The sequence below is a fragment of the Seriola aureovittata genome, chromosome 16 (assembly GCF_021018895.1).
Source record: "Seriola aureovittata isolate HTS-2021-v1 ecotype China chromosome 16, ASM2101889v1, whole genome shotgun sequence".
Taxonomy (NCBI): Eukaryota; Metazoa; Chordata; class Actinopteri; order Carangiformes; family Carangidae; genus Seriola; species Seriola aureovittata.
In genome coordinates this window covers 17,590,350-17,600,944 of record NC_079379.1, presented here as the reverse complement: position 1 = coordinate 17,600,944, position 10,595 = coordinate 17,590,350, and the positions used below count along the sequence as shown (strand labels likewise).

The following is a 10,595-nucleotide window of genomic DNA, read 5'->3' as shown; positions in this document are numbered from 1 at the left end:
CAGAAGGATACGTGACTTTTCTGTGTGTCTGTCTCATCACATAACAATGGATGTGTTCCTGAATGTGTGTATGTACATCACTGGAAGAAAATATCTGTGGTACTTTCTGTTCACTTGCACGTGTGTGTGTCTGCTTTTGACCCTTTCTATGTATGAAACAGTGTGTATGATTTGTAAAGGTCAGTGGAAATGGCATGCCAACAGAGGTTCTGAAGTGTTGTGTGACAATAAAGGACATACATGACTGACAGGCGAGTCGGAAACAGACACGTGAGCGCCAAACAAACCTTGAATCCTAAAAACAGACAGGTTTTACCCTTCTGATTAATGTGGACAGTCAGCGTGGCAGATATTCGTCTGTATTTGATGCCTTTTTTCTCTCATGAAATGTTTACATTTTCATTTACCATGACTGAGAAAGATTAAAAGGATTATCCAAAGATCAGCAATGAGTGTTTTAACACCTGCAGTTGAAAACACTTACCACAAAACATATAATCCCTGTAATATTAGGTTTTGCTGTTGTCACAGCAAACTGGTGTTGATTAAGACTTTGTTGAGATTTTATTTTGTTTCCATGACAAAGGCATGCAGCCCTGATCCTGTCTGGCTGGGTCAGAATCTGTTGCCATGGTGCCCTAGGCATATAAAACTAACAGGACCTATATAGTACACTATAGTGGCAGGATAGGCAGGGCAGCCAGGGTCTATCTGGACTCTGCACGGCTCCTGCATTATAGAGTTCACCAGAGGGTCAAAAGTGTCACCACATACATCACAGCTGTAGCAGAACGGCACACACCGTTGCCATGGTGATCGGCCATTTTTTTCCCCTGCTGTGCTAAGCCAAACAGTGGTGGGTGGGTGCCGAGATACGAGAAAAGACAAAAAGGATTGTGTGCCCGTTCTTATGTATGTTTCAGAGTGTATGTACGTGAAGAGAGTGTGTTTATTTGACCAGGCGTATTTCAATTACCGCAGGAGAGACACGTGTGCCTTCCTTGTTTGGTCTGACTATCTGTGGTCTCAGCTGTACTCATCAGGATCGCTGTGCAACAATAGCTAAGGTGCCCGTGGTGGGAGCTGCACAGCGTGATAAAACTGGCAAAATGACGGTGTCAGAAGCTCCATTGAACATAATCAGGCTGTGGTAGATGGGCTCGGCTGTTGGGTTCGGGACTATAAGTCTGGCGATTAAACATGCATGGGGAGAATCCTTCATCACGGGCGAAACAAAGCCGCCCTGCCCTTCCCACGTGTTCCAACATCGCCATGGAAAAAGCCTGTTTCCTTGGCAACCAAACTGGCTCTCTTTGTCACAGGAATGGGGAAGGAGGGAAAGGAGAAGAAGGGAGGGGAGGGAGCAAGGGGGAAGAGAGGGTGTTGAGTGGAGGCATGACACTCCACACTGACCTCCACCTGACCTCTAGGTGAACATACTGGTTTCCTGCTTTCCTGGGGGGCAAAATGTGATCGGTCGTTTTTGATGAAACAAAGACGAGTTCAATCGCTTGATTTAAAAATCCTACAACTGAATTTCTATTTTTTCGTTTGACGCGTACTCAGTGTTTACACAGCCATCATAGACACTTATGTTTCTGATGGTGATTCTAAATATCATATAGGTTTATGCAGTAAAGAGGACTAGCAAACATAATGCCGACAGACAAGTACTGCCGAAAATGCTTTTCCTAAAAGCCGACATCTTTTCTTCTGCTGCCCCCAGTGGCAGAGTGTAGGGCCGCTGAAGGTGAAACAGGGAGAGGCAGAGAAAGGGCTGAGCGAAAGAGAAATGACTCAAGGCGAGGAAATGGAGGATGCTGTTCAGAAAGCGTAGTGGTGAGAAAAAGACAATGGCTTGTTAATACAGGCAGCCAGACAAAGAGAGGAAGGGAGAGGAAAGGAGACAAAGTGAGACGCCGCTTTTATGTCGACCCACGGCTGCTCCCATAGCAAAGGCTGGCACTCCGGCTGTAATGCTAACCTAGTGTTTCCCTAATGGGCTTAATGACATATGGAGCACAGATTGTAGCAGGAGCCGTCTCACTTTGAAACCACTGTCGCCTCCCTCAGGGCATTGCCAGCAGTACATTATGAAGACGTGGTGACTAAGGACACAGGTCAAGTCTGGTGAACTTTAATGGTGTTCAGATGATAACTGAAAGGATCTTTTCATGACCTGAAACGTCTTTTACATCTGACACGACACGTCTCTCAACAGGTGTATTACTTTCTTTTTCAATTCCCAACATAAATAACATGCAGAGGATAACTTCCTTAATCGATTATTATCTATGACACCACATGATTATGATATGCCTTCTTCTGTAAATTCTTGCCACTGGCCTGTATGACATCTCCCTAAGCATGTCCCAGTGGCATATCACCCGCCATTTTGTTCCAATTTGTTCCCATCACCGATATCTCTTCCTCCTCTCAGCTCCTTTAGTCTGTCCACATCTCACTTGTCGTCTGGACGTCATCTTCTCACGGACTGTTACTGATGATATCAGATTGCTGTTGGCTTTACGGCGCTGGAAAGTGCAGCTAATGGGCTTTCAAATGCTTTATTGTGAATGCAAGCTGTCAAGAGGGGAGAGATAGGATCAGATTTGATTAGCAGGCGACAGCAGCAGAATAAAACATGTTTAAATAGAGAGGGAATATTGTTTGTTTTACCGCATGTCTGTGAGTATGAGACAAAGAAAAAGAGAAACTTCATAAAGTATTTTTGCTATAATTTACCAGGCTTATTGGATGCCCTTGGATCATCCTTATCTCTGCGAGTCTTTTCATCCCTTCTCCCATTCTCCTTTCCAGGTTCCCTTTTTCCATATGCATGCCTCCCCAGCGGAGGAGAGAGTAACACTGCCTCTTTTGGCTGGATACGGTAAATGTGCTCCTCTCTGGCAGATGAATGATGTCAAACAGACATATTTATATTCATTTAGGACTGAGGAGGAGGAGAACCCATCTGTAACGGATGTGATAGGAACCGCCACGTGTGAGTGTGCGTGCATTTAGGTGTGTGTCTATGTGTGAGCGTATGCACGTGCATGTTTGAGCATGTGTTCCAAGGTATCCATCGTTTGTGATAAATGAATCATGCTTTTGTGCGAGTTGATACCGTGTTTGTGGATTTGTGTGTGTGTGTGTGTGTGTGTGTGTACAAAGTGTTTTGTGTGTGCGTGCAAGCGAGGTCATTCCCCGGTCACTTGCTCAGGCTGTGTGATGAATGAAGAGGAGAGGTGCCTGCAAAGCTGGAGAGATTTGGGAGAAACATTGTTCCACAGGGTTAAAAATGGTCTTGTGTTGTGCCAGAGGCTGAGGGAACGTGGCTTAAAAAAAAAAGGGGAAAAAAAGGCTGCAATTTAAGTGGATGTTCATCATATCCGATGTTTAATATCAAACCTCGGCAAAGTAATAAACTAATAAAATATTAATATCAGCTATTTGATTGTGCAGATTTGCTCAGGGAGAGATTTTGCAAGTAAATGTAGTACCCAAATTTTCCTCTACCACTATGTCCATTTCTTCTTTCCTACAGGAGAAGAGAGGTGGAAATGGCTGTGTTTGGTTTGGACAGCAGACCGGTGGGGTCAAAGACATCTGACTCAACCAGGACGTATCAGCTTGCAGTAGACAGGAAGTTAGTTGACCAAACAGGAAGGACTTTACGCAGAGAAGGCTACTGAAAACCAGCAGCATTCACAGCCGTTGTTTGTCAGCACACGGCCAAAAAATACATCGTGTAGCGATGTGTGTTTTAAAGTATTTGTCTATTTTCAGTCATAAATATTTATAAGTTGTTGGTTTTTGTCTCCATGATGTTTTTTTTTTGTTTTTTTTAAATGATGAAAAAATGAATCAAGTACTTAGACAAAAATAAACCCGTCTCACTGATCAGCTCTGATCTGAGGAACTGCTGAGGATGAGTGTGTATGTGCGTACATCCATGTGCTTGGGACAGCGTGGTCAGGCAGAAGTGCATTGTGGGATCGATGTCCACACCTCATCCTAAATTATTCATCCTGTCAGCTGGCCTGTCCACCATCGTCGTGGAAACCGCTGACCAAGAGCTTTAGCCCCATCCCTACGGATTCACCTCTTCATCCCCTCCTCGGCCCTCACTTCCTCCTCTCTCTCTCTCTCATTATCTCTTCCCTAATTCATTCATTTACAGCCTCTCTCGCCCTCACTCCCACTTTCAAGTCTACCTCACTTCTCCAATCTTTTCATCTGTCTTTCTTCTACTCCCATTATTCAGTATATCTGTCTTCCTCATTAGTCCTGAACTCCCACTGACTCACTTTCTCTTTGTTTTTCTCTTCCTCTCCCCGTATTTCCCCATGCTGACATTCTCTCCTCTGCTACCTCTGTGTTGCTGACTAAGATTATAATGTGTTGGCTTTGTAGGATGTTTATGTTTGTGTCTTTGAAGTCTGCCCCAGTGGCCTCCTGGAAGACAGCCATAATCCTAGTAAGCCGCCAGAGGTTGTTCAGCGTGCCGTGTGTGTGTGTGTCTATTCATCCTCATACATGTGTGAATGCATGTGTGCACATGATCAACTCTGGGTGCAGTGCGTGCGTGCGTATGTGCGTGCGTGCGTGCGTGAGCGTGCGGCTGTGAGTCAGTAATTGTGACATGGCTCATACATCATGGCCAGAGCCCGTTTGATTACAAGCGGAGGGGCCCAGTGATTAATCGTTGGATTCAGCTTCCTGGCCCGAGTTGTGACACCCGGTCACAGAGCATCTGTACTGACACACCCCCTAGCCCCACCGCCCTGTTCCAGTATACCCCCATACCGCATACACCCCTATACACACACACACCCAAGTACCCCCTGCCTCCATCTCACTTCCTCCCCAGCACTCCATTACCTTCTGCCCTTCTCTTGCCTCCAACAACACACACCTTACCCTTTCCATTCCTTCCTCACCAGTCTTGACCTCCTTGTACTCCACTGCCTCCTATTTTATCTTAGCCCTACCCTCCCACTCTATTCCCCCTCTCCAGTCCTCCTTATCCCCCACTGTATATCTTGTCTTTACTGCTTTGCACTCCCCACCTCTGCTCTCCCTCATCTTGCTTCTGTTCCCTAACCTTTCCTTTTTAAGCTATTCTGTGCAACTCGCGGCTTCATATTTACCAAAGCCTCACTGTTATGATCTTATCACCTTTAGCCTTGCAGCTTTTTCCCCTTTCCCACAAGCCATGACCCCTCAATTCCCTCTTTTTTTATATATATATTTATATACTAGCCATACTAACCCCTTCCGCTAATCTGATTCTGCTCCACCTCTAAATGTATCTTAACTCCCTCATGCACACACAAGCAATCAGTATATCCATCCTTGCATGTGAGTCTACAAAAGGTGCACACACACACTTTACTGCCGAGCCAACAGCCTCTTCTGTACATCTGTTTCAGCATCTAAAAGCATCTCCACCTGCCGGTAAAGGTCATGAAATTGAGGTCTCCGTGGCCCAAAGCAGCCCTTAATCCTAGAAGCAGGCAGCCTTGAGGCCAAACAACTGCCCTTTTGTGCCTCAGACATGGTACCATCAACTAAAATACCTGGAATTAATTTCATGAAGGTTTTTATTTATTTATTTTTAACCAGACTTGTGCCAACACCTTTAGCCAAGTCAAACTGTCATTTTTAAAATGAGGGTCTATTTTGTTAAATCAACATTTCTATAGTTCTTTGTATGCACATCATGAGGTCATGTTTTTTTATTATGAATTATTGTTAGTACTGTTTTCTCTGCTGCCGAATTTGGTTTCTTACCGAGATTGGGTAGTGGTGAAGAGCTGCGACCATTGTCACAAGACAAGAGGTTATAGTACGCCCTTTGAGCAGCACTACTTCTTCAGGGCAGATTGGAGGTGACAGTGAGTCGCTGGGGCTAGCTGGTTAGCATGTGGGAGAAAAGACAAGACAGAGACAAGAGTTAACATTGGTGTTGCGTTCCACCGTTGGAGACAGCTCTTGGTGAGTAAAGGAATGAAGTTTGATGCTGAACTTGCAACATTTCTTCTAGACTAGTAAATAACCAGCTGTTAATGCTAATGTTAGCTATGTAGCAATAGCAAAACTTACAAATAGTTCATTTAACAAATGGCATGAAAAGACCAATATCAACATTTCCTTAGTTCTGGTTCCTGGGAAAACATAAATCTTTAAACACAGGTTATGAACATATAGTTTTAATTTTGAACAAAAACTAAATCAGTTCCTGAAACAGCTGGGCTCCGTAGATTTTAGCAAACCTCACTTAAATAGGAGTTAGTAGTGTATTTGTTAGGGACTATTTTCACTCACGGATTAATACATATTTGGTGGGCTAGCTACTTATTTATGATGACGTTTGTTGGATCGACTGAAAATAAACCATAGTATCTATGCTCATCATAACTGAAGAATATGTTACTCAGTGTAACTGAGTTGCTGATTTTGACAAAAATGGAGCTCTACAACAGAGGAATAAGCTATATCAAGCTTTAACTACACAGACTATACTTCTGAGTGGGATCAGTTTACTGTTTGGTTTGGTCTTTTCATTTGTTGACAAAAAGAAAACAGAACAGATGTGAGAGAGATCTGATACTGTGAAGAAGATGAGGAGACAGAACGTGAGGAAGCAAGAAATTCAGGGTGGAAGTCAATAGGAAACAAAGGAGGAGAATCTGTAAGTGCGAGCAGGCAAGCTGGTAAGAAGTACAGACAGTTTGTGTGTGTGTGTGCATTCCCCTGGCTCTCACCTCCATGCGGTATCAGGATGAGGGATGGTCCTGCCAGCGATCAGCCCCAGCCTGGACTCAAGCTCCACACAAGGATTCCCTGCTGAAACCATTAGTCTGGGCATTAAACACCATTAGAGCGCGCGCGCACACACACACACACACACACACACACACACACACACACACACACACCACACACACACACACACACACACACACACACACACACACACACACACACACACACACACACACACACACACAGTGTAAGTGCTTTACCACAACCCTATGCTCACAAATGTACATCCATGGTATGAGTGTGTAGCTGGATGCTCTAACGCACGAGCGAGCACGCACACACACACACACACACACACACACACACACACACACACACACACACACACACACACACACACAGTAGGGAGAGTGCAGGAGAGTGCCAGTCAGATTGGCTAAAGGGACTAGAGAACTTCAAATAGAAAGAACCATGAAAAAAAGAAGGGATGGGAGATACAGAATGGAGTGTGGAAGGGCGTTGAAAATCCACTTTTCCTTTAATGTCTCATTTCTCTCGCTATCATCTACTCTATTTGCCTTTTCTAATGCATAATTAATTAACGACAAGTAAGAAATTAATTTCCTGGATGTCAGTTTTTTTTTGGTATAGGCTTACCTCATCTTTCCCCAACACTGCACATGAATGCTTCTTTCATATCTACATGTATTTATTACCTGTTTCTGCATGTATGTGTGTGGTTGTGTGTGTCTGTGCTCTCATGTTGCACGCTGGAACAAGCGTGTCCCTGGCGATCCAGGTGTAATTGGGTTAGTGACAACCAGGACAATGTGACACCTGCAGGTCTCAGCTGTGCTTCTCCCCGCTGAACTGGCCTGGAGTCAGCTGGAGCTCTGTCATCTGGACTGCCTCAGCTGAAATGGTCATTCTGGGACTGATCCAGGGTTAGAGGCTCTGCTGTGCACAACACAAATATTATAAATCCTAACTTTATGTCTTTAAGCTTGACAGAAGCAACAATAAAAGACAGAGAAATAGACTATATGACATCCATCTAACTGACAAATGTGGCTGAGTAAAATATGTATCTTAGGAAAAGAAAACATTTGTGGCAATTAGGAACAGCTTCAGACTTGCAAGTTTTTAACATCATAGACTACCACTACACAAAAAATGATGCTGCACATTTTCATGTGAACAATATAGTTTGGTGTTTTGCATGTAATAGTATTTATCCTACGCACACTTCACTTTTTATTCAATGTTTGAACCACCATTCAAGCTCAGGACATAAAACTTGTGAATATGATCTGTAATAATCCATTCAAATTCAAATTTAAGAGTTTAAGCAAAATGATGAGCTGAACTCCAGAGGGAGGTGTTCCTAAAATGTACTGTTTGTCTGACCCTTTGCCTGCCCTGTCTGTCAGTTAGCTAGGCTCCTGTTGTTCACTTTACTAACATAAAATGGCAAAAATAAACTGTGCATGTTACTGTATGGCAGTGAACCATCTGAGAAGCACTGTAATGTGAGGAAGCATTTTGGATTCAACACCTCATACATTTTCTGCAGATAAAGGTATGGCTACTCTGACTGTGTAAAATGTAAATGCTTTACAGTAATGTTAGCTTGTCACTCGGGAGAGGCTGTAAAGGGCAGAGCTAATGAACGGAACCATGTTTCTTCTACAGCATCGTTTAGGATTGAAGTTAAAGAGCCCATTTGTTCTGCCGAACGAGGTTTCTCGCTGGGAGTGGGTGGTGGTGATTGTCACTTGACAAGAGCTTCAGCCATCGTTGTCTTTGTAATGCAGGAAGTTATAATACACCCTCTGAACAGCTCTACATCTTCAGGACAGATTGGTGGCTACAGTGAGACACCATCGGAAAGTGACACGGGCCAGAGCTAGCTGGTCAGCGTGCTAAATTCAGGAGAAGACATGACAGAGACAAGAGCTAACATTGGTGTTGCCTTCTACCGCTGTTGACCGCTCTTGGCAAGTAAAGGAATTAAGTTTGATGCTGAACTCACAACATTTCTTCTAGACCACTAAGTAAACAGCTGTTAATGCTAACATTGGTTTTGGAGCAATAGCAATATTTACAAATAGCTATGATAGATATGTGGGTTGTGCTTGATTTAATTTGAATGAAATAATGAGTTAGTTAAAATTTCACGTATCTTGATCTTTAGAAATAGTTACAACAGCTTACCTCTTTCGTATTAATTCAGTCTACAAAAACTGTTGTCCTGCGGTAAATGCAAAATGCATCACCACCTATGCTCAGATTTTTTTTTTTTAAACACTTTTCATGATAGTGTATATGTTGAATCTGCACCACAGATTTAGCTTTGACTGTCAATGTTAAAAACTGAGTTATTTAGCAGCAGTGAAAAACAGTCTAGACTGTGTCATCTGATGTGTTGCCCATTTAGGGTCTGTTTTGTAATTTATATGCAGATTGATTGTTTTTTTTTATGTGAAACATCACTTCATGATCCTTTATCAAGATACTGTATTATCAAGTAAAACTGTGATCCTCCTTCATTTATGTTTTTCTGTTTAAATATTAATCAAATGCATGAATTTAAGTAGCAACTGGAAAATGAAACCAGCTATTCCCAAATTTAATTCTAAAAAAAATGATGTATAGGATATCATATAAAATCATACATAGCTCTGTGCTTTTCTCTGAAACACATCTTGTGGCCTGAGCATTACTGACAAATATCACAGTCACACACACACACGCAGCAAATAAATGCTGTTGGTGTGTGACAGTTTCCCAGATGCCCTCTTCCTCTCATCAGCCAGAACTTGTGATCACAGACTGATATCATCACACAAACGTCTCCCTGTCACATCAGATTTCTGCTGTTCATGTCTGAGAACTGTCTCTCTAGGCCCAAGTGGCGGCAGACCATGCTAACCAGCGCGACGCCATCGGAAGCTAATAAATCATCTGTGGTTTTATTTCAGATTTATTCGGACTGTAATGAAGACGCGACGGGCCCCGGGCTGTAACCGACGGCGACAGGGTGACACTGATGAATGGCTAAAGGTGCGTTCTCTACAGTTGGAAGGAGAGGGAGGACTGTCAGCCTGCAACGGTGTGCTGTGTGTGTGTGTGTGTGTGTGTGTGTGTGTGTGTGTGTGTGTGTGTGTGTGTGTGTGTGTGTGTGTATGAGAGAGAGATCAGTCGCACTCCAAGAATCTGTTAGATCACACACTAGGCCTGTACTGTAGATAGCATTAAATATATAATTATTACTCTTTGAGTACAGAGCATGTGGATACTAGAACCTGAAAACGCTGTAATTTTACATCATGGTGGTTATCTTCACTGTCATCACCAGAATCATGGGTATTGTCTCCATCCTCATCATCAAAATCATTAAATTCATAATCATCATCATTCACATCAATACTCACACATCATCATCAATACAAATCAACAACTTTATCATTGTCATTATCAGTTCAATTCAATGTCGTCATCATCAATCATCTAAACATCAACATTACTGTGATCATGGCCATTAAAATCCAAATCCTCACCACTAACCTTATCACTTTTATCATTTTTATCATCATCTTCATCACAATTATCACCACCCCTACTACCATTATCATCAAAATCCTAATCATCATTCATCATCACAAACTTCACCATCACTGCCATTATCTTTATCATCATCAGTGCGATTATCAACTGTCATTAACAGTGGCATCATCGACATCTTCATCACCTTGTTATTCACATTATCGCTACCATCACCTTCACTCCCAAAATCCAAATCAGCGCCTTTATCATCTGTTATC

The 10,595-nt window shown here is 42.9% G+C and overlaps 1 long non-coding RNA gene across 1 annotated transcript; it reads right to left on the bottom strand.

Moving 5' to 3' along the window:
• Positions 1-2,136: 2,136 nt before the first annotated feature.
• On the bottom strand, positions 2,137-7,712 carry LOC130184024 (uncharacterized). The gene is made up of 5 exons (XR_008829911.1): positions 7,609-7,712; positions 6,771-6,852; positions 5,797-5,918; positions 2,746-3,260; positions 2,137-2,583 (listed from the first exon to the last, which is right to left on the bottom strand). It is a non-coding gene; the product is annotated as an uncharacterized LOC130184024 (long non-coding RNA).
• Positions 7,713-10,595: the final 2,883 nt, after the last annotated feature.